Genomic DNA, 22,863 nt, shown 5'->3' on the forward strand with positions numbered 1-22,863 from the left:
GTGCCACTCACAGCCGCCCCCCTTGCCCCACGCCAACTGTGACCCCCCATTCCATTTCCCAGTCTTTTGGGGAGGGTTTAAAGGTTCAACATGAAGGAAGACGTTTGAGGAAACACCTGACCTCCAGCGTGTCAAACCCAGACACCCTGCTCCCCACTGCAGATGCCCCAGCAGGGGATCCCCCAGCATGCGCTGGCCAGGGTGGGTACCCTAGGACAGTGCGTGGTAGTGCCAGGGGAGCCTGCGGCACCCCTTGGAGCAGAGGAGAGGCGGGGAGCAGTTGGCACCCCTTGGAGCAGGGGAGAGGCGGGGAGAATCCTGCGGTTCTGTCTGGTTCTTGAGCTGGCCACTCTCCGACCCACCAGAGCTAACTCCCCTCTTCCCTCGCTGAACGTGGGAAAGGTCCTGTTCAGACTTGGTGCCTAGGCCCAGCCATGCAGCAGGCAGAGCCGAACACGGGCTCCAGCCACCCCCAGGCAGGCGTGGGAGAAGGTCCATACTGAGAAACACTTCCCAAGCCACTCGGCTTGGGGCCCAGCTCGAAAAGGACAACGGAGCGTGGAGCAGAACATACCTCTCCAGGGTGTCCGGTGTCTCTATGGACCGACGGCCTCACAGCAAGTTTGGGAGCAAGTTTGAATCTTAGACCATGGTTCAAACTAGACGAAGAAGTGTCGGGCTGATTTCTTTTCTTCTCCTTTATCTCCTGCTGTCTTGGACTCCTGGGTTCCAGCTGGGCTTGGAAGCAGAAACTCTGGAATCTGCAGCTCTTGGGGCAAGCCAGGCTTGACCCAAGTGGTTTGCAGACATGGGAGGGACCTCAAATGCCATCTTGGCACGGCGCAGCAAGGGGGTGATCCCACCCCAAGGCTTCTGCATATACAAGCCCTCTGCCCCGGCTTCCATGTGGCCCTGCTACATGGCTGGTTTGCACTCTCTGACCGCAGATGCCTGCTTTGCAAAAGTCTCACATATACCTTCCCCTCCCTGCAAAACCCCAGCAGGTTTCTGGATGACTCTCACACACCCCCCCCAATGTGGCAGCTTCTCTCCTTTTGTTTCCAGCTCATATTTTCAGTCGGTTTAGCTCAGAACCTTGTCTTCTCTTCTCCAAAAGATGTAACCTGCAGCTGCACCTACCACCTGGCTGGGTTATTGGGGCAGGGCCGACTCCCAGGGGAAAGTGCCCTCTACTGGGAAACCCACTCTCCTCCCAGCAGCTACAGCACCCGTTAGCAGCACCCTGGGACACTGGGCCAGCACTGAGTCTGCAGGGAGAGTGCCCCTTGCTGAGCCCTGTGCCATGGGCCCTGCAGCACAGCACCCCTAGTGCCACAGTCGGGCTAACAGAATGGATCTCTGTTGCATCTCACCGATCTGGGGCACTGGAAATTCAGTTCTCTCTCAGCTCTCTGCTTTATGGGCGTCGGCTGGTTTCTCTGGCTGAACGCTTGCTTTGATGCAGCATCACGATGATTTTATAGGGCCCGTGAACATACCGAGGGCTTCAGAGGAAACACGAAGTTGGTTCCCTGGGCCAAGCAGCTTGCAAACTAAACGGTGGGCTGGGCAGACAGGTGAGAATGGAGCAGACTGCAAGAAGGGGAAGGTGCCAGCTGCTAGAAAGATGCCCGACCGGTACTGCTGTTAGGCAAAGTGGGTCTCTTGGCGGTTCAGAATTTTCCTTTGCTGCTCGTTTTTCCACGGGCGACGCTGTGGGAAGAAGCATCCAAGTGAGATCGGAGCAAGGTGAGGACAGAGGCCCAGCAAGTCGATTTCAAGCGGGCAGGCCGTGCCATGAAAAAGACACAGGGACACCTGCGGGAAGGTGAGAGGGCATTCAGGCCACGGGTGCTGGTCAGGTGCATGGGGGGTGTCACAAAAAAGGAGGCCAGGGGCTGCATGTTGGGTGGCATGAGAACAAGAACAGGGAGTGAACTGGGGAGCCAGAGGAGAGTCTCGAGCAGGGGGTGATGGGTCGGGGTGATGGATTTTGGCAGCAGCATTTGGTGGGGCAACAGGCCAGGATGAGGAAACCCAGATTTCAGTGGACTCCTCTGTCAGAGGCTGACATCTCCCCCTTTAAGGACACTGCCCCCGGCCTGTCGCCTGTAGACCCCCAGTTCAGATTCAGCCCCTTTTTCAGCAGCTTGTCTGAAATGAGTTGGACCAGATCTCAGCCCAACTCCTGGTTCATGTCTCCAAGAAACCAGGATTAATTTCAGCCTCTGGTCAAGAGTCTCAGCGGAGAAGCCAAAATCTGAATGGGGCACAGAGACCAACCTCCCAGCTGTCTCCTGTCAGCATGATGAGACAATGGGTGCAGAGGGACCTGGCAGTGCCAGGTTGTACCCGCTGTGCAGGTAGAGGGCATACATCTCTAGGGCTGCCAATACAGCTGCGCCCACTGAGACTAAATCACCTTTCGAGAGGGAGAGAGGGAGAAGCACCATGGGACCTCCCCAGGACTAGAACTGCTGCAGCTTTCCGCAGATCCGCTGTGGAACGAAAGAGCATCGCCTTCTCCCGAGGAGGAATACCTGGGCAATCCCAAACAGAGCCTGTCACGAAGGCGAAGGATGATGAACTGGCGGGGCAGGGAGTTGCCATCAGAAAACAAACATCATTTTTGCTTTAAAGAAAAAAAATACAAGCCTGGACATCTGGAACAGAGACACTAAAATCCATTTTAAAAGCACACAGGAGAAAGCAACGGCTAAAGCAAAGGCCAGGCGCCCCCAAGATGACTTTAGCAGCCGCATTCCCCTGGCACGTCCCAGCTCGGCTCTTTGAAAAACCCTCTCTTTCAAGTGACGGCCTTCTTGCTTCCCTTGTTGCTAGCGATGCGGTCAGATGCCCCCCACTCTGGAAAGGCACTTAAAGATGCAGGGATGTTTGCATTGTAATGCCAAGGAGTTCAGACAGGATTGGGATACCTAGCCCACCCTCAACTCTCTCTCTCCCTCACTTTGGTGCAGGGCCAGAAGGCAGCTGTGTATTTTTTCTGTGCTTGTGTCTTCAGTTAATACCAGGATCATAATCAGGGTATCTGGGGGGAGTGGGGAGGAAGTTTATGGACTAGCTGCACCGCTGCTGCTGTGGACTCTGGCTGAGACAAGAGCCCAAGACCGATGCTTTTGGAGCTTGCTGGAGGGGAGAGGCAAGCAACAGCATATTCCTTTGCATTTAAACAACCACAGACCCCCACCAGGCTCACAGCAGCACCTCTCATCTCAGTTTGTCCTTCAAATAATATATGGAGTTCTACCAATCTCCTAGAACTAGAAGGGACCCTGAAAGGTCATTGAGTCCAGCCCCCTGCCTTCACTAGCAGGACAAGGTACTGATTTTGCCCCAGATCCCCAAATGGCCCCCTCAAGGGCTGAACTCACAACCCTGGGTTTAGCAGGCCAATGCGCAAACCACTGAGCTATCCCTCCTGCCTTCAAAACTGGCCAACATCCAACTGACCAAGTCTCACCTCTGAGGAACATGGAGGAACGAGCCCTGCATGTCATCTGGGTACTCTCAGCACCTTTGATGCCACCTGGAAATAGGGAGCTGGCCTGCCCACCCCGGACCGACAGCTCACCTTCCCCAGATATGGGCAGAGCAATAACTCAAGACTCAGTTTACAAAACCCAAGGAGCTAAATGGAACCCTTCCCCAGTGAAAGCAGCATCACAAAGACAGTTATAAACGTAACCCAAGGCACACAAGCAGAATGGAAGGTAAGCAAACAGCACGGACCAGATTGAGCGATGAACACGAAGAGGCCGTCACTACACCAAGCTGGAGTATAGGAGCTGCAGCTTCATGCATGCGGATCAAAGCAATCCCTTTGCAAAAGTTGGGTCCCTCTGTGTAGCACAAACCACAAAGAAATGCAAAACGCGCCCGGCCAGGCCCCAAACCTTAGCACTAACTTCTGATGAGCTTCCTGAGCCAAAAGAATTAACCTGGATAGAGCTGCAAGAGCTGCATTACCAGGGAACTGTGGCAAGATTGCCAGTTACCCTCATTGCTAGTGGGAGAGAATATGAGATTCAGCATCACCCATCCTGGTGGTATTTGGTGTTTTTCTCAAAGACCCAGCGCCAGGAGCCAGGTGAATTTGGGAGGCTCTCAGTTTTCATTAAAAAAAGGAAATTGGGAAGAAAAGCCTGAACCTGTGACCCAAGTGCAACGTAACTCAAAGGAACCCACAATATACTGATTTTCTTTTAAATCTCATTTTTGGGGGCAGCGGCAAGATAGGCTCATGATTTTTGGACACTTGGGACTGGTACCACTTAGAGTCTGAAGAGATGGTCACTTGCCAGGGCAATAATTATACCATCCATCCCAGGGTCACAGGTCCTAGCAATCTTGGGGGGATACTGAGACCCCCTAAACCAAGCCAAGGAAGAAACTGGCTGTTTCTCGAGTGTGCTCAGACAGCAGCTGACTGTGCCCCGTGCCCAGCCCAGCCTCCAACACATGACGTCAGACAAGCACTAATGAACCGAGACATCCCCACCCAGCAGGGGCCTAATGCATAGCGAGAGGGGATGGAAATATTGGGGCAAAGAGCCCTTTAGAAAGGCATAGGCTACCAGATCCATCAATTGGAGGGGTTTCTAAGGCATCCAAGCCTAGCATGAGCTGAGGACCATGCAACCATTAGAACCAGCATGGAGTGCATCCTAAGTAGAGATAGTCTTGTCCTTCCAGCAGTGGAGAGAGTGATTTTTTTGGGAGTGCTGTTCCTTCTGCTTCCTCCCCTCCCACCTCTCCAGCTGTGAGTTGGTCCTGAGAACCAGGCTGAATAAAAATTGATGATTTCAACAACAACAAAAATGGGATTTTTTTTGTATTTAAATCAGATTTTTTTCTATTGTTTATCAATCATAGTAAGTTTTTTTTAAAAAAAATAAACCCGTTTAAAAACAAAATCTGAATTTAACACAAAATATGTGAAGGTCTAAACATTTTATAATCTCTCAACTAAAAAGTAACACTGCCGAATCCATGAGCCTCTACCAAAACCTCTGAGTTCAAGGTGGCTTTACCAGATAACAAAAGAATTGGGATAACAACGTCTAACTTATGAGGTCAAGCTGTCTCAGTATGGCGCAATAGGTCCTGTGCTGTATTAAGGGCTTGATCCTCTCGGAGATGCAGGGACTGTGTTACTGGGTGCTAGATACTGGCAAAGTCATCACAGTGATCCAGCCTCTGACTCCAGGAGATACCGTCCTGCATCTCATCCGGATCAGCCACTGAGCCCACCTGGGTGGTCTCATGTGCCTCGGGTACAGCTGCTCCCTCTCTGAGTGCTGATTTGCTCAGTTCTCAAAATTATGAATATTTATGACACCTCCCACCCTCCAGCAGAGAAACTTACTTACTCCAGATCACATATGCAAAACATTGAAGCTTGTGCAGTTTAACCAAAATACTTTGTGTGTGTTTAATTAAATTCCAGTTACCATCCTAATGCAGCTTGACACAAACCATGAGCAAAAAGTTAATTATCCAGTAAATAAGCAACAGATCATTCACCATTTCCTAATGTACTAAAAATGTACGAGTAATAAGAATATGAAAATATTAAGCTATATAAATTGCTTCCATAAATATCCAGTTCTTTTCTTAGCTAAAAGATGCACCAAATCTAATGTAAAGGCTCTACTGAGTTACAAATCAACATGTTTTAACGGTTCTGCCGGCTACAAAAGAGAACAACCTTTCTAGAGAAAATAAGGGAAGGACAAACGGAAAAGTTGATTAAAATGGATGATTTAAATCGAGACTTTCCATTGGTGATTTAAATCACTTAGATTTAACTCAATCCACTCTGCTGAGATGTTTTCACTTTGGGGAGGCGGGAGAGAGAGGACAGGGTCCCATGTCCCTTCTCCAGCTCAGCCGCTGGGCCACAGTCCACAGTCCAATCTGGAGGAGGCAGAATAGCTCCCAACCCAACCCTGAACTCCACAGGGTGGAGGCCTTGCCCATCGCGGACAGGCCACCATGGGGCCAAGAGTGAGTGGCACTAGGGGAACGATTAGAGGAGCCAGTGACACACGAATGGCACCAGCTGCGGGGGGCTTGTTCAGATCAGCGCTCTGAGGTCTGGCTGCCAGGCTTATTCTTCTGCAGACCTGGTGGTCAGCGGCTGGGCTGGAAATCTGATGAGGACATGATCTCTTGGGTCACAGCTGCTGCGGGGAACCTGGGTGGGGTGCAGAGGCGAGCATGGAAAAGAGCTGTGAGAAGGGGAGAGGAATTGTGGGGCCGGGCTAGGCTTGCAGCAAGTTCCAGGGGGTGTTTTGGGGGGGGAGGGGCTGTTGAGGGTTGTTATTTTATCCAGCCTGGTTTGCCCGCTACCCGGGCATTCAGGGAGAAGCTCAAATTGGCATATCACACCCAGACGTCCTGCAGCAAGAGGCCAGGGAGCTGTGGCTGGTGGACCTGGGCTGGGATGATTTAGTTGGTGTTGGTCCTGCTTTGAGCAGGGGGTAGGACTAGATACCTCCTGAGGCCTCTTCTGACCCTGAGATTCTATGATTCTATGAGGGTCCCACTGTAAAAACAACCTGGCAGCTGGGCGGCAGCTTCCCAACTCACCGTTCTCCAGTGATGCTGCCTAAACAGGCCCCTGCCCAGTGCCCCCGTGTTCAGAGCACACGGCTTCTGGAGCACTGAAGGCCCACGGAGAGATGGGATGAGGTGGGAGTCGCTCCCTTTAGGGGTCACCGTCAGCTTCCAGGACCCCAGACTCGTGAGACGAGAGCTGGGAGGAAAATCATCGCCAGGGGAGTTTTCCAGGGAGAAACACAATTTTGGTCCAGCAAAACATTTAGATTTAGAAACGTTGATTTCAGTTAAAATTCGACATAAAAATTTCAACCCGATTCCAAATGGAGCTTGACTGTGGCTTCCCAGCTCCAGTGGTTCACAGGTGTGGCTCAGAGAAGTAAAAAATACGCCACCAACCTTTCCTTGTGTTCTGTCTGAGTCAATTATCTTCACTGTCACAATGAAACGCTTCGACTAAGTTGTTGCGATGCGTCTGAATCAAATTGTTCCCGACTCAGGACGAAAACAAATATCCAGTTCTCAGCATTTCCCACAGGCTGGAAATACCGTTTTCTGACCAGCATAAGACATCTTTAAAAACCCCCAGGGCGGCCTTCCTCCCACCCACCAGACCCCCACAAGGCCTCACCCCAGAGCCGCCTTCCTCCCGCCCGCCCACCGGACCCCCCTAGACCTCACCCCAAAGCCGCCTTCCTCCCGCCCACCAGACCCCCCACCAGGCCTCACCCCAGAGCCGCCTTCCTCCCCACCTGCCAGAACCCCCAGGCCTCACCCCAGAGCCGCCTTTCTCCCACCCGAACCCCCCAAGTCTCACCTCAGAGCCGCCTTCCACCCACCTGCTAGACCCACCCCCCATGCCTCACCCCAGAGCCGCCTTCCTTCCGCCCACCAGACCCACCAGGCCTCATGCCAGAGTTGGCCGCTCTTCACAGGGCCCATCCTCAGCCTTCTCCTGCCTCAGTGCCCCCTCTCCTGAGAGCCTGCCCTCTGCAGCCCCCCAACTCTCCACAGCCCCTGCCTCAGAGCCCCCACTCTCTCCCATAGCCACTACCCTTCACTTCTCCACCTCCTCCCACAGCCCTCATCTTCCATAGCGCCCCCCACCTTCCATAGCACCCCCACCTCAGTTCTCCCCTTCACCTCCTCCCATAACTCCTACCCTTCATTTCCCCACTTCCTCCCATAGCCCACCCCCTCTCCACAGCCCCTGCCTCAGAGCCCCATCCCCTCCCATAGCCCCTACCCTTCATTTCCCCACTTCCTCCCATAGCCCACCCCCTCCACAGCCCCTGCCTCAGAGCCCCTACTCCCTCCCATAGCCCCCTACCTTCAGCATCCCCCCACCTCAGAGCCCCCACCCCCTCCCATAGCCCCCTACCCTCAGCATCCCTCCCACCTCAGAGTCACCCACCTTTCACATCCCCATCCCCCCAATAGCCTCATCCCCTCCACAGCATCCTCTCCCACTTTAAAGCCAGCTCCCCCTCCAGAGGCCCCCACCTTACAGCCCCCCACCCTCCACATCCCCGTATCTTCCACAACACCCCCCAGCCTAACCTTCCACAGCCCCCCACCTTCTGCAGTCCCCCCCTTCCCAGCCCAGCCCAGCCCAGCCCAGCCTCCCCTCCCCCTCCCTCGTCAAGCGGCCTGCAGTGGTCATTAGCTCTGTGTAAACAAGACCTCCACCTTCAAACAGAGGGGCCATGGGCCGAGGGGCCTGTTAGCCTCCCCGAGCCACTGTTAATGGAAACTCCAGCAGGGCTGGCTCCCTCGCTGGCCCCCGGGGAGGCGTCCACTCCTCGCCCCCCACCCACGCCCAGACATACCCCCTCCACACACACTGCCCCTCCGCCACCCCTCCCCATCGGGCGCCAGGCCGTCCTGCCCACGCCCCCCGGTACCCACCCCCCCACACACCCCAGGGACCAGACAGCAACATCCTCCAGCATCTAACAGGGACCCCACCTGCATTTCTGGCCACCCTAGAGAGCCCCCCAGCAGTGTCCGTCCCTGCCATGGGCAGCCCGTCTCTCTGCCCCCACCGCCCCCACCAAGAGCCGAGCTGTGAATCTGGAGCAGGAGGAGGACCAAGGCAGAAGCAGAGATGAGCAGCGCCCTGGTGACCTGATCTCTGCGGGAGGCTTGCAGCCCTCTGGGGCCGCTGTGCTTATAAATCTCCTGCCCAGCCTTGGCATCCCAGGTGTTGAAGAGGAGCAAGGAAGAGAAACCGCAAATTAATTTCCCAGACGCCAATTAGGAGCCCCGGGCCTGGAGCAGAGCTGAGCCGCAGAGAAGGCGAAACAGCTGGGCAGATGGGCTCCCACTCGAGTCCTTGGGCTGCTCCCACCCCCAGGGAAAAGGCCTGCCCTGGCCATCCAGCACAGCTCAGCGCGGCAGAGAACAAGGACCACACAACAGCTCGCCCACGGCCAGGATAACAAGATGGCAGGTGCCACAGCGGAGGATGGGGGTAGAGCGGAAAATAGGGAGGGATCGAGAGAAGGGGAGACCCCTCCAGCCCACCTCAGCCCAGTGCCATGCTGGTAGCCTCTCGCCCAGCTGCCCATGGGTGGGGGGAGCATGCAAGATTCACCTCCCTCCCATGAGATCTCGACTGTACTGACCTGGGCCCCAAAAGCTTTGCCCGTGTAATTACACAGGCTCCTAGCCCTTGTGAAATCATCCCTTCGTGACACCGGCTTTCACGCTCCCCTGCCGCGGGAAGTCATGCAGGTTGACCTCCACTTGCAGTGTGCCCTCCTCTTCATGCTACGTGTGCTGCCCATCGGTTCAGCCCATCCCTTGAGCAGCCTCACAATGCCAGTGAGAGGCAGCCGTTCTGCCCCCAGGGACCCCAGAGCCCCCAGCCTTGAGCACGGGAGCCCCCGGGCTGCAGGTAAGTACCAGACCAAGCTAGGAACGCAGACGTGGGTAACCAGCTGCAGGTGTGTCAGCACAACATTTTTGTTTGTGGATTGAGAAACAGAGGCACGGCACAACTACGGTGATGGGCTTGAGAGGGGGGCTTGGACCGGTAACCTGACAATGATCGGCACTGGAGCCTAGAACAGAAACTGCAGCAGCCGAGGCTCAGACCCACAGACCCTTCTCCCTCAGCTTCCTCCCCAGCACCCCAATCCTCCCGCTGGGACCAGGCAGACCCAGGGTGCTGCTCCAAGCACTGCTGCCTCCACAGCTTTCACTTCCCTGCTGCTTCCTTCTCGTGGGATGGGCCCTGCTGACAGGATCAGCCAATGGGGTTGGAGTGAGGGAGCAATGACCAGGGCTGGGGGGTCCAGCAATGACCCGGGCTTCTCCTCCAAGGCCCGTGTGGGGATGGCTGTTTGCCCGGCCCCTTCCCCCCTGCAAGCAGCCAAGAGTCTCAGGGCCAGAACGCCTGAGCCTATCTCCACTGCAGCTGAAAGCGCTGGTACGGCACAGCGAGGTGACACCCACACTCACGTGGCACAGCCAGGTCTCCTGAGTCACAGGCCAGTGCCTGATCTGGTAAGCTACACTGCACCCCTGGCGCTGACGCGAGATCCGTGAGTACAGCCACCTGAATCCCCCATTCCAGTCTGCCTGGACGCCTGCCCTCACTCCCCACCCACACTGCCCCCTGCCCAGGCCAGTGGATGGGTCACGCGCCAGAGGCACAGACGCTGAGGCCGCAGGGTCCTTCTCCTGACCCTGATCTAGGTGGAGGCCCCCGTGTGTGGCAAAGTGAGGGAGAAGGGACGAGGGGCTGCCAGCCCAGGGCGATGCAGGAGTGCAAGGGAGAGGAGAGGGCTCGGTGCAAGGGATCCAGGCAGCACAGATAGCACGCAGGGAGGAGCTGGGAAGCACCGAGGGGACGCAGCTAGCCAGGCAGCCCCCGCTCCCTGCTCATTCATCTCACCACACGGGGTCCCCTTACATGGGCTGGCTCAGTTCCAGCATCACAGCGTCTCTCTGCGCCCGGGCCCCACCGCACAGCCCGGATTGCTAGAAGGCCGAGTGTGGCGACTGACTCCAGCAGGCGTGTCCCCGGGGCGCAGCCTGGGGATTAAGCATCTTTCAAACATCACTGTGGGATAAAGGTACACAGCCATTGCTTAAAGGCAGCCACCTCTGGGGTGGAGCATGGCAGCATTCCCATCTGTACCCACCCAGAATGCCAATCTCGCTGCCCCTGCCACTCTGCCCCCATGCTGGTCCCTACTCATGCATGGAAATGCCTCCCCAGGCCAGCTCGCCAGCCCCAACCCTAACCCTCCACGCCCCTCCTGAAGGCTTCCACAAGGGCCCCAAACACTCACCCGCAGCAATGATGTGCCCTCTCCTCCCCATCCGCCAAGACAGTCACTCCCCACGCTGCCTCTGGCTTGTGCCTCGCCGGGCTCCAGTGAGGCCTTGAGCTCAGCGCCCAGGGACTGAAGCTAGCACAGCCCAGTTGGTCTCTGCAGACCCAGACGCAAGCCAGGCCCCATGGCTGTGAGAAAAAAAGCATCAGCCAGAAATTCTAGGGGCCAGCGTGGCATCACTGAAGGCAGTGCTGGGTTTGCCCTCTTCCAGCCCAGGAGCCAGGCCCCCCAACCATCTGCAGGCTTCGTCGGCAGAGTTTTGGGGGTTCAGCTCAGTTACGTCTCCTGGGGCACTTGTCTTTCAAGCTCGCCTCCACAACGCTGAGCTGACCCTTTCAGGAGACTGGGGCTCCGTCCCACCTGTGCCCAGTCATCTGCCTCCTGGGGGTGGGGCCCGGCTTGGGGGCTCAGGGCAGAAAGGCCCGAGGAAGAAGTTCTCCCTACCAGCCAGAGGGAAAAGTCTGGCTGGAGCTGCTACAGCAAGGGACACAAGCAGAATCTCCCAGAGGGGCCCGGGAAAGGCACAATGGTCTGGCGAGCCTGGTGTCGAAGACTGGGAGATTCTGACTTTGAGTTTAACTGTTATTTCAGGCTAATGAACCAAACCCCAGAAGCACCCGCAGCAGTGGTTGGTTGGGCTGAAGAAGGAGGGGAACCAAAGGAGAAGCAGGATCCAACACAGGGCAGAAGTTCGATCCCGCAACAGCTAGAAACTTAAATAAAAGCTGAGATTCCCACCTGGCCACGTGAATCCTGGAGCTGGGACTTTATAAAAAGCACCGAATATCACCAGATCTGCAGTAACATTGCAGGAGTCAGCAACCCCGCGAGCCCAGCCTGCCAGGAATAACCCTATGAAGAGTGTTCTGTATGCCAGGGAGACAAGCAAGGGCAGGCTGGCCGAGTCCCACGCTGGGGATGAGCAAGCAGGGTTCTCAGCCAGCCACACCAGCTCCTTACCCACAGACTCACCGTTGGCTGGAAGTCAGAAGAAACCCCGGCTGCACCCAAACACAGCTGATGTGTTTAATCAACAGGAGAAAATCCTTTATAAAGATGCAGGCCACCCAGCCAGAGAGCGTAAGCAGGTATCACGTGATGCAGGTAACCAATCCTGCACCACAGAGAGGTGGAGCTTGACAACAGTGCTTGGAACTCATGGTAGTCCTCTGCCCAGCTGTCAAGGTCACCAAGAGGCTAGGCTGGAAGCAGCTCTGCAGCCAGGAATCAGCTGCAGAAGCCACAATGACCTTGCACGTGCCAAACCAACTGGCCAGAATCCGAGGCTGTTCCACAAACAAGAATGGAAGAAAAAGGCTCAGTTCTAATCAGCGGCTCATGTGGGTTGGACAAAATAGCCCAGCCCTTGGACCTGGGCATGTTCAGCTTGCTTCATTCTCCAGGGATCCCAGTCCTTGCTGACGGGTGAATTCCTGACAGCCCTGCTCCTGGGCCCCATGGCTAACTGCACTCCTTCCTTCTCCCCTCCCTATTTTCCTTCCTGTCCATCAGCATCTTTATCTGTCTCCCCCGCGCGGGACACCAGGCTCTGCTTTGCTAATCACCACTGGTGGTGACAGAGCTGCAAACTTCTGTCTTTAGACACCGATAACCTCCCTTCTGCAGTTCCATGCGCTCCAGCTCCGGGAACGATTCCCTGTCCAAGCAGCCTCCCTGGAGAAGATGGATAGGCTGGGAGCTCTCCCTGATCGATTGGAAATGCAGCAAAGGGACCAGAGAAGACAGGAGCGTAGAGCCAGAATCCTGGGGTTGGTGCTTTCAGGTCAGGGCTGTGGCATGTCGATGGGGGTGGCTAGACATGAATGCAGATGCCCCCTGCTGTACCTGTGCCAAGGATAAAACAGAGGATGATTTTCAGTCTCCAGCATTGACAAGACAGCAGTTTTCGCTGGCATTAAATTCAATTGAAATGGAAAGAATGTGGAGTGGCCAGGCTAGAGCCAGCCTGGTCCAAGCTTCCTGGATCTCTAGCAAGGACACTCTCCGTCCCAGGGAAGCCCAGAACTCAGACCAGGCACCGATAGCCCCGCGGTCTCAGACTTGTCTTTCAAGTGTGAACCTGATAACGAGGACCTGACAAAGCGGAGGAAAGGTCAAGCCTTTGGCCAAGGACACAGGGGCAAACGCCATCACTTCATGGATAGGGCCATGGGATTATTACCGGGTTTCACTATCCCAGCGACAGGCACTGTGGAAAACACTAAAGGAGATGGAGGCGTTGATCAAAGAGGACTTTGGGGCTCAGTGCTCGTGCAGCAGTTGGAATGAACTACCCAGGACCCTGTAAGGAGTCACTTCTCGAGGGATTTTCCCTCCTGTGACTCACCCCCACATGCTGTCACCTCTGAACCACATGGGGTCTATTATCAACCCCCCCCAAGAGGGACACATGGAACGCTTTGCCTGTGTCGTGCGCACGAGAGCCACAGTTACCGTGGGGCCATTAACATCACACATCCCAGATGCCACACTGCTTTTAACCCTAGCTGTAGTTATGTAGGGTTTTCAGGGGGCTGGGGGGGAGGGATAGGTCACCTATAATCAAGCCCCTGTCCACCTTGCAGAATATTAAACCTAGATTACAGAGCTAGCCCCTGCTCCAGCAGGGCACAGGAGCTGCCCAGGGCAGCCATCTCCAGCAATCACCCACGACCCGCATGCCCCCTGCTCCCTACAAGCTGTGTCCTCCCCTCCTGAGGGCCAGTGGCCAGTCAAGGGGATGGGGTAGCAGAGGCGCTGCAGGAGGGCAGAGGACACCAGCATGTTAACACCAGCAGCCAGCTGGGCGGATGCCCCACTAGCCTTTAACAAAGCGTCGCAGGGTGGACTGACTGCGGAGTGCCCCCGCGTGACTAGCCACGGTGTAGCAGCTCTGTGTTCCCCGGTGCCCCCCGGCACCAGTCACTCCGGCCAGGGCAGGATTTAGCCCCACACTCCTTTCGGGGATCTGCAGCCCCACGTTCACATAAAACAATACCCAGCGTTCCAGTCTCTCCAGCCACTGTGCCCCGGCGTTACCCAGACGTACAGCTCGTCCCCAGGATGTTGGGCACTCGACGAAATCTCAGCTCCAGGGCGTCTCGTCCCAATTCAGCTCCCTGCACCTTACTGAACCCTCGCAGGCTGAGTCACTGGCTGTCTGGCTACTGCTCCAGACGGAACCTGCTTCCGGTCCCACTGCCGGGAAAATCACCATCTCTGGTAGTCTTCACTCTTTGACCGTCTATGCTGAGGGTTTTCCCTGCCTCGAGCAGCCTGTTCCCTGGCACCCTCAGCTTTCTGGGCTTCCCAGGTCCTCCACCCTCCTTCCTCCAGGCTGCTCACTGGGGCCCCCTGGGAGCCTGTCCCTTCCTGCAGCTCCTCTCCGCCATCCGCCAAACGTCACCCTTCAGCTCTGCTCTTCCTGCCTCCGCGGCCTCCAGCTTCCTCCTCTCTCATTCTGGTTCCAAGCTTCAGGGCCCCTTGGTGTCTCTGGGCCACCAGCTCCAAAGAGGAACCTCCCAGCTACCTCCCTGGCCTTCCTTCCCACTGCCCTGAGCTCCTTCCTTCCTTTACAAAGGCCCAGCTCCTCCTCTGCTGGGTGCGAGGCCCAGTGATGCATGATCCAGGTGCCAGCCGGACCCCAACAGGGCTCAGGTTCCTGTTAGCCCCTGATTAGCCTGTGTGGGGTTTATAGCCCCCATAACAGCATGCAGAGGAGGCGGAAGGAGAAGTGCAGGCCGCAGAAGTTACTTGGGCTCGCTGCAGGAAAGGTGGGGGGTCGCCTGCCTGCGTTAGGTGGGAGGTCAGACTACATGGCCATTACGTCCGGCTATGAGAAATGCAGCTGTAACGACCCCACCGCTCGGATCTGACCCTGTAACCACCAATGCTAAAGCAGCCGTCTCTGCCACATCAGCTAATGGAGTAGTTCCCTTGGCTAGCAGCTGTAGTAGATTCTTTTCCTCTCCCATGGACAGGCCACTAGCAGGACAGAGACTCACAGTCAGCTAGCGGGGACTAGGCAGCTGCTACAACCAAGTCAAGGGTCACCCAGCTGGAGTCCTGCTATCAGGTGCTGGCTTTCCCCTGGCTGATGGGGAGGAGCAGGTTTTGACCTCAAGGACTCAGGGCTGTCAGCCAGGCGGCTCCTTTGGCAGGTATATTCCTGGGTGCAGGCACCTGTTGGATTGTCCTCTGCTGGCTGCTCCAGGCTTTGCGAGAGGAGCTGAAGGGAATAACCCATCGCTACAGGCCAGATTCTCCAGTGAGCGAAGCTGGGCACCCAGCTCCTTGGAGCGTTGGGCCTCGAGGATCAGCACTGAGTGGCCCACATCCCCTCGGCCTGCTGCACGTGCCCAGTGCCGCCTCCCCTTGCTGCTTCCCTTAGCTGGGAACTCAAGCCACATGCCCCTCTGTGATTTGCTTCCGAAGCGGCTAATTGAGGCTCCCAGGGTGTTCACCACCTGACGGGGGCGACAGCTGTTTTTCCAGTCAGCAGCCCTGGCGTTCGCTCTGTACCGTTCGTGCAAGTACACGAGCAGGCCTGTGCCTAGCACTGGGCGGCTGATGCGGCTGTGTGTGTCTGGGCTGCGTATGCCCGCTCAGCTGTGTGCATGTGTGGCTGAGTGGCACGTGCATAGTACGTGCAATGTATGTGCATTGATGCCACTCTGTGTGCACACGCGCCTGTGTTTGTCCATGGGGGTCTACATACCAGTATGTCTGGGCGTCTGAGCAGGTTCCATCTCCGCTGGGTTCCCTGAAACCCATTCTCAATCTCTCGCCATTTCATCTGTTTTCCCAGAGCTTCCTAAACAGAGTGGGGAGAAGAGAGTCTCTCCTGGGGACTCAGCCTAAGAACCAGAATAAGCCATTTTAATCCCCCTCATGGAGGCAACACACCACACGCAGCCTGGTCTCATAGCAGTGCGTGTTTAACTGCGCAGTTAGCCAGGGCAGCTCGTCACCTTGGGCGTCTCATGGCTGACAGGGCAGCTCATCAGCTTGGACATCTCGTGGCTGACAGGGCAGCATGCCCAGGGCTTGGGCAACACCCCCAGCAGAGCCCCTTCAGGCACGAAGGCTAACACTCTGCACTCGCCTGCGCTCTCAGGCCCATTGTGAGCACCAAACGCCAGGCCAGAGAAGGCAGCATTGCAGCCCCAGGGTCTGCTCAGCCACCGGGCTGTCTCCGCGCGGCCCCCCACCAGCTGGCGTCTCTCTCTGCCCAACACCAGACTCATAGTGACAACACCCCAAACCTGTGGGGATCCCAAGCGATGGCATCCCTCACCCTGTCCTATCCGAGCCTGGGTCACAGGCAGAAGCCCAGGGAGTTCTGAGGGGCTGAGCCGAGCAGCCCCAGTCCATTTCCTGGGAGAAAAGCATCCTAATGCGAGTCAGACTCGGAGCCCCTCTTGTGCCCAGAGAGGGTCACTCCAGGGCAGGGGGAAACATGCAGGTAACAGGGCGTGGGGGAACCTTGGGCTGGGTCTAAACAGAGAACTCCAGTCAACAGCACTGTCGGGCCGGCACCTGTCACAGGGTTACTTAACTAGCCACCCCTCCGGGCCCTGGCTGCCTGACTTCACGGGTCTGCTTGGGAAATCCCAGCCTGGATCATCCCAATCAAACACAGCTTGAGGGGAGCAGGGGGACCCAGCGAGACGTCAGCATGAGCATAGCACGCTGGCAAAGCGCCACTCGATGAGGTCCAGCGGTATCTAGCTGGCCTGACTAAAATCAGAGCCCCATTGTGCAAGGTGCTGTATGAATACAGAAGCAGCTCCTGCCCCAAACAGCTTGCCATGTAAACAGACAAAGGAAATACCATCACCATTCTACTGCTGGGGAAACTGAGTCATGCAGGGGAAGGCCACAGGGCGGCGGCAGGAATAGAATTCAGATCAAGTGCTTTAGCCACCCGGCCAAGCTACCACGCTGCCCGGCCAACCTGCTGCAGAAACGGCCCCTATTGGCAGGGCACTGGAGCATACCAGGGATGTGAACGGGGTGCGCGCTGGACAGGAATTTTGCCCCCCATCAGAGCGAAATCCCCGAGGAAAGAGAACAGCCTACAATGGAGGAGCTCTCTGCCCACGCGCTGGAAGGCTCCATCCTCTGGCTACAGCGGCCGAAAGGTCACCACAGGGTCAGGAGGAACATCGCCAATCCCTTCATTCAGCCCAGCCTGCCAGGCTAACAGCTTTCTAGGGACAGCTGCGCTTAGTCCAGATTTTGCAGATAGATGCAGAATCTCCCCCGAATCCTACACCCGCTGGGGCCTGGTTGAACCCATCAGCAGGAGCCTGGCTCAAAGCTTAGCTCTGGAGAACAGGATGTCCAGGGTCAGCATGCACCCTGAGGAACGTGGTGGGTGACTCCACAGTGACCAAAGCCCACCTGGGTGCGAGGAGCACCAGCAACGGGAGAGTCAGGAGAATCACTCCAGATATTCATGTTGTGCCCATCCCCGTGGTGTCTGATCCATCACTTCCCTTCTGAGGCCGAGAAGCCGGGATATGGAGACTTGCCAGCGCGAGTGATCTTCCTGGAGATTCTTCTCCAGCCCAGTGGGAGCGGGGGGGAGGGGACGATGGATGCCCTGAGCAGCCCTTGGGTGGGCTGGCAGGAGAGAGGGGAAGGTTTCGGCTGCGCAGATCAGAGTGGCAAAGGGAGCGGCAGTAGAATCACTCTAGATAGCACTGAGCAGTAGCAAACTCAGACCTCACAGGTGGAGAGAAACTAGCCTGCTGTGTCCTAGTGTAGGCTGGACAGATGGATGGACGGGGAGACACACACAGCCATTCTGGAGCTACCCGCTGATGCCAAGCGGGCAGTGACTACAGGAGAACACATGGGCCAGTTGACTGTACCGTAGCAAGAAATGGGACCGCCGGAGCCAGCCAGACATGCAATGCCACCCGGGCCTTTAATCCACTGGTTAAACTGAAAACTTCAGCAAAATAGCACAGTACAGGAGCACCTCTGCCCATCACAGGCTCCGGTTCCCAAGGCTCCCCCACCACTCAGCCCTCCCAGGTCTTTGCCCCGTCCAAGGATCCCTGCGGGAGCCTTCCTGCACCATGCACGTCTCTAGCTCTCCTGAGCTCTCGTGGACCTTTATAAGTCAATCGCCTTTGTCTTGGTCCCACAGCCTCAGCTGGGAGGCTGCTGATCAGTCCCAGGGGGAGCTGGACCCATCTCCTTGCAGGGGCCCGTCACCCTGTGTGCTGATTTCACCCTGCTTTGAGGAAGTCAGGCATTGTGTGAGTCGGAGGGGAAGCACGAAAACCCAGCAGCATGGCAGGGGGCAGCTTGGAATCCTGAAGGCGCCTGTAATCCAAGCACAGCCTGCGAGAGGACAAACGTGAGGGACAAGTCAGAGACAAGGTGCTTACAGGCTATTTCAATTGAGCCCTGGCTGGAACTGGTTTGATTGCTGGGCCGGGTCCCCACTGGGCTCTGGGCCAGTCCAAGGTCTGGCGGTTGAAGTGAGCGTGACAGGAAGGCTCAGCAGAACGCCAGCCCTTGTACAGGACCAGAGAGGCCGATTCAGCTGCTCCCTCCAGCCCTGCACACGGACCAGGCTGCCTCGGCTTTATCCTATTGACGCCATTAACCCCATGGCCCTTTTGTTGCCCTTAAAATGTAAGATGCGCCTAATCTCTTAACCCTGCGTGTTCTCCAGGAGGCCCAGGCTCTGCTGGCCCCCGTCCCAACAACCGAAGCAGCGCGCTGCAGAGGCAGGCCGCGAAACCTCAGAGGAGCCAGCAAGAGCATTCTGCTTAGGCCCATTTATCTCCACTTGGCCACAGAACCAGACCCCCGGACAGCAAAAGGGCGGGGTACCTGGCCAAGCGACCAGTCACAGAGCTACAAGTGTGGCCCAGACACATCCTCCTGGCCCGTTCCGATCACTCTGACTGTTAGATTGTGTATTTCAGCAGTGCCCAGAAAGCCCAGCCACACTCAGAATACCAGCAGAAAATGGTTTTTAAGTGCCTGGGTTTTACAAAAGCGTTGGCTAGTGTCCACCGAGAAGCCCTCGGGAAGATCCGATACGCTACAGCATTCCAGCAGATTGTTCCTCTGATAAATGCTTTGCATGACGGCGTGGCTGCATCAGGCCAGCGCGTGGAGACAGGGAATGGTACCAGATTGCTACGGGCGTACGGCAAGGTTGTGGACTGTCCTCACGTCTCTTCAGCGTGGTCATCGGAGGAAAAGAGCTGCTGCTGAGGACAAGGTATTTTTTGGGCAAGAGTTAAGGTGCGAGATTAGATTTTGCAGATGACATGGTCCTCCTAGACACCAGCTTGGATGGAAGGAAAAGGCTCTTCAGGAGCATAAAAGCAGAAGTGGCCAATGCAGATCATGGAGACAGGAGAGAATGCTGTCAACACTGGCAGATGGGCAATGGATGGAGAGGCGCAGGACAGAGTAGATGACTTTGTCTATCTTGGAAGTACAATAGCTGCTAACAGCAGCTCACTGAGGAGGTGAAGGCAAGAACTGGCAAAGCCAGAGGATCATTTTCCTGTTTGTCAACCATCTGGAAGAGTGAGAAGATACAACTAATGCCCTCGAATGAGATCATAAAGCGTGATTGCCCTCCCAACAGTAGCGTACGCCACAGAAACGCGGCAGATGGTGAAGGTCACAACAGGACACTGAACATGTTCCCCCAGCGTTGGTTAAGAGGAATCTTGGGAATTCCTTGGCGAGCGAATGTAACCAATGTGGAAGCATTGTGCTGCACAGGGCAGCAGACTCCAGACTCAGTAATTAGAGATGGCGGCAAGGTACTGCTGAGATTTGATTCCACCTGGAGGGAAGAGAAGGTGTGGAGGTTAGAGAATGACCTATTGCAGGACAGTTGACAAGGATGTGGCCATCCCAGAGACGACTCACACTGGAGTCAAAGATCTCACTCCGGACAGACGACAGTGGGAAAAATGAGGTGCTCATGTGTCAGTAAGTCTAAGCAGGCTGGGATCTAGGCCTCCCTGTGCCAGGCGCCTCACAAACACTCAGTGAGAGACAGCCCCTTCCCCAAAGAGCTTCCAGTGCATACGGACAAGACAGCCAAAGGTGTGAGAAAGGATGGGTCATTCCCATCTTACAGGTGGGGCATCTGAGGCACAAGGCAACGATAGGCCAGGTTGCTGAGTCCGCCACTCCCCATGTGCTGGCACATGCTGTTGTATAGACCCAGGTCAAACCGTCCACCACCTCTCAGCACTTGAAAAACTCCTGTCGCCCCCAGACACCTCCATTGGAATGGGAGATCCCAGGACAGATCCTCCACTGGCCATACCCCTTCTCTGGAGTTAGCTGCCAAATTGCCTCTCAGACACCAGCGGGGCCACTCTCTGCCCACCGGATGGGAGTACAGGATTCAATCACACTGCAGATCCCACCCTGGGCCCCGAGAGACCCGGGCATGGTGCTGTGGAAAAGGAAGGCGAGCTCGGTCCGCGTTCTGGGGCTGGCCCCTGTCCCGCTCCAGGAGCCAGCAGCGAGCCAGCTTTCCAGGCTGTTCTGGAGTGCCATGGACACAGGTGGATCGTTCATTCCAGCTCTTTTCCCTGCATCTGAAATCTGCAGACATCCACAGTGAGAAACACCCTTTGCTCTCAGCCTGGCTTTCCCCATCCCCTCCAGTTACCACCCCACCCCCCGTCCCGCCCCGGGTCCCAGAGCTTTCTTGCTCTCAGACAGTTCTGTTTGTTTGCCCAGGGGATCTGAAGTCAGGGCAACCTGCTCTGATACCATCAACTCCAGAGAGGAAGCAGCTAACCTGGCCTGACCCCTCTAATCCTGTTCTTCCCCATGACACGCTGTGTGTACAGTGAACTGATCACAATCTGAACGTTTAGCCTTTAATGCGGGGGGTGGATTCTCCTCTGCAGAAGGAGCTGCATGCATGGAGCAGGCCCAGGTAAACGTCGGACCCACACGTTACTGTTGAGCCCCAGAACACACTGACAAGGTGGATACAGCAATTGTGATTCCCCAGAACCCATCGCTGAAAGTTCCTTAACGCAGCGAGTGCGATAAACGGACCCACACACTGAGATGCCCTGCCTGGCAGAGTGGACTGATGCTGCAGGGGTGACGGGTGCAGCTAGGAAGAGCTGGCTGAGGGAAGAAGCCAGAAGTTTGAATTCCATCCAGTCATCTGCCCCACATCCCATAGGATCCCCTGTGGGCATCACCCGCCCACCAGGCCTTCCCGCTGCCCCCCTGAAAGCTCGCCTCTGCCAGGCCACCTGCACTAAATTCAGCAGCAAACCTGCATCAGGTGCAACCATGGCCTCTCAGCTCCCTCGTTGTTCCCCTGCGCACCCCAGCCGGCCGCCAGTCGCTGGCTATGCTCGGACGCTGGCTGTCAGCTCTGCCCGGGGCAGGGTGTGTGGCTCTGTTAGGTGTCTGTGCAGTGCCCAGCAGATGGGGACCGGCCTGGAGGAGCCTCAGCCCCTGTAAGCCCTGCGGGTCTGGGGATCCTGGAAGTTGCAGCACTCCAAAGGTGCCGTTGCACCGGGTCTGCACCCGTCCCAGGACAAGGCTGCTTTAGCCCAAAGGGCCCAGGGACGAGCAGCCAGCCCCTACCCTCACCTCACATCTCTGATTCTCTGAAGCTCCACAGGGCGGCTCTGGCCAGCTCTCTCATGCTGGCTTTATTACCTCACCTAATTACCACTCCTGTTAATTGGAGAGGCCAGATCAACAGCCCCCGCCCCCCACACACACTTTCCAGTAGGGTCTCATTAAAAATGATCTACAGCCTCTTATCTGCCGTGACCCAGGCTGCTGCTACAGAGAGAGGGGGGAAGGGCCCTGGCCGTTAATCTTGGGCCAGGGGCCCAGCAGATAAACGAGCCCCACTGCCTTTCAAGTGCCTCATTGCACCGTAACTCTAGCCGGAGCCCAATTAGCTGGGGAATTCGGTAACCCAGGGATCAATCTTGCCCGCCGAAGGGAGGGTGCGGGCAAGGCCAGGAGCCGGGTGTGCAAAGGAGTGAGGCAGTGTGAGCCGGGGGCTGCTCCCTGTGGGATGGAGCAGGGGAAGAGGAGGCCTCGTCTCCCCGCAGGGCTCACCTGGACACGCAGGTGTAGGTGGCTGCAGGACTCTGGCTGCTTCTGCTTCCCTCTCAGCCTGTCTGACCAGGCGCCCCCACCATTTCCACTTGTCAAAACCTCTGCCACCCCCCAGGGTCTCCGTCTGGGGCTGCCAAGAGTTGCCAGTGGGTTGCCTGCCACTGCCCAGTTCAACGGAGCCATCACCTGAGCCGTAGGCATCCCCTCTTCGCAACCCACCTGGCCAGGAGATCTCTGGTTCCCACCTGCTCAGCAGGAAGCTCCTCAGACTAGCCCAGCTGAGGCCCTCTAAGCCCTGGAGGAGCTTCCCTCCCGACCGTCCCCAGAACCCATCCAAAGCCACCAAGGGGCACGTCTTCCATGGAACGTGCTGGTCCAGGCGGGGCGCCCCCAGAGCCAGACACAGGAATCAGATCCCAATGCTCGCCCAGGCCCAGGGAAATGGCCGCATCACGGTGGGGATGGAGGGAGGGGAGTTGGGGACCCCAATCAAAGTCTTTCATCAGCCCCCTCCCCAGGGAATGGGGGTACGATCCTGTCCAAGCCAATCACAGCTCCTAGGCCTCTGCTCTGCTTTTGAGACAAATCCCCTTCATAGTCTGAGTTAGCTGGGGGTGGAGGGGAGTGTATCCCAGCACCTCATGGTGACTGGCTCCGGAGACAAGACAGAAAGGGGGCATGGAACCTTGTAACACATGGAGTGCCTGACATCACGATCTGCAGTCCACCTGAGGAACTCCCTGCTTCAGGACACTGAAGCCACGAGCTAAGGAGAGCACAAACCAGAGGTCTTAGACACTTGTCTCGCTAACAGGAGAACGCCCTCAGC

The 22,863-nt window shown here is 56.6% G+C and overlaps 1 long non-coding RNA gene across 1 annotated transcript; it reads right to left on the bottom strand.

Annotated features, from left to right (window-relative positions):
- Positions 1-1,434: 1,434 nt before the first annotated feature.
- LOC116833968 (uncharacterized) lies at positions 1,435-7,022 on the bottom strand. The gene is made up of 3 exons (XR_004375833.2): positions 6,982-7,022; positions 2,423-2,587; positions 1,435-1,713 (listed from the first exon to the last, which is right to left on the bottom strand). It is a non-coding gene; the product is annotated as an uncharacterized LOC116833968 (long non-coding RNA).
- Positions 7,023-22,863: the final 15,841 nt, after the last annotated feature.

This window comes from Chelonoidis abingdonii, chromosome 16, assembly GCF_003597395.2.
Source record: "Chelonoidis abingdonii isolate Lonesome George chromosome 16, CheloAbing_2.0, whole genome shotgun sequence".
In the NCBI taxonomy this organism is placed as follows: domain Eukaryota; kingdom Metazoa; phylum Chordata; order Testudines; family Testudinidae; genus Chelonoidis; species Chelonoidis abingdonii.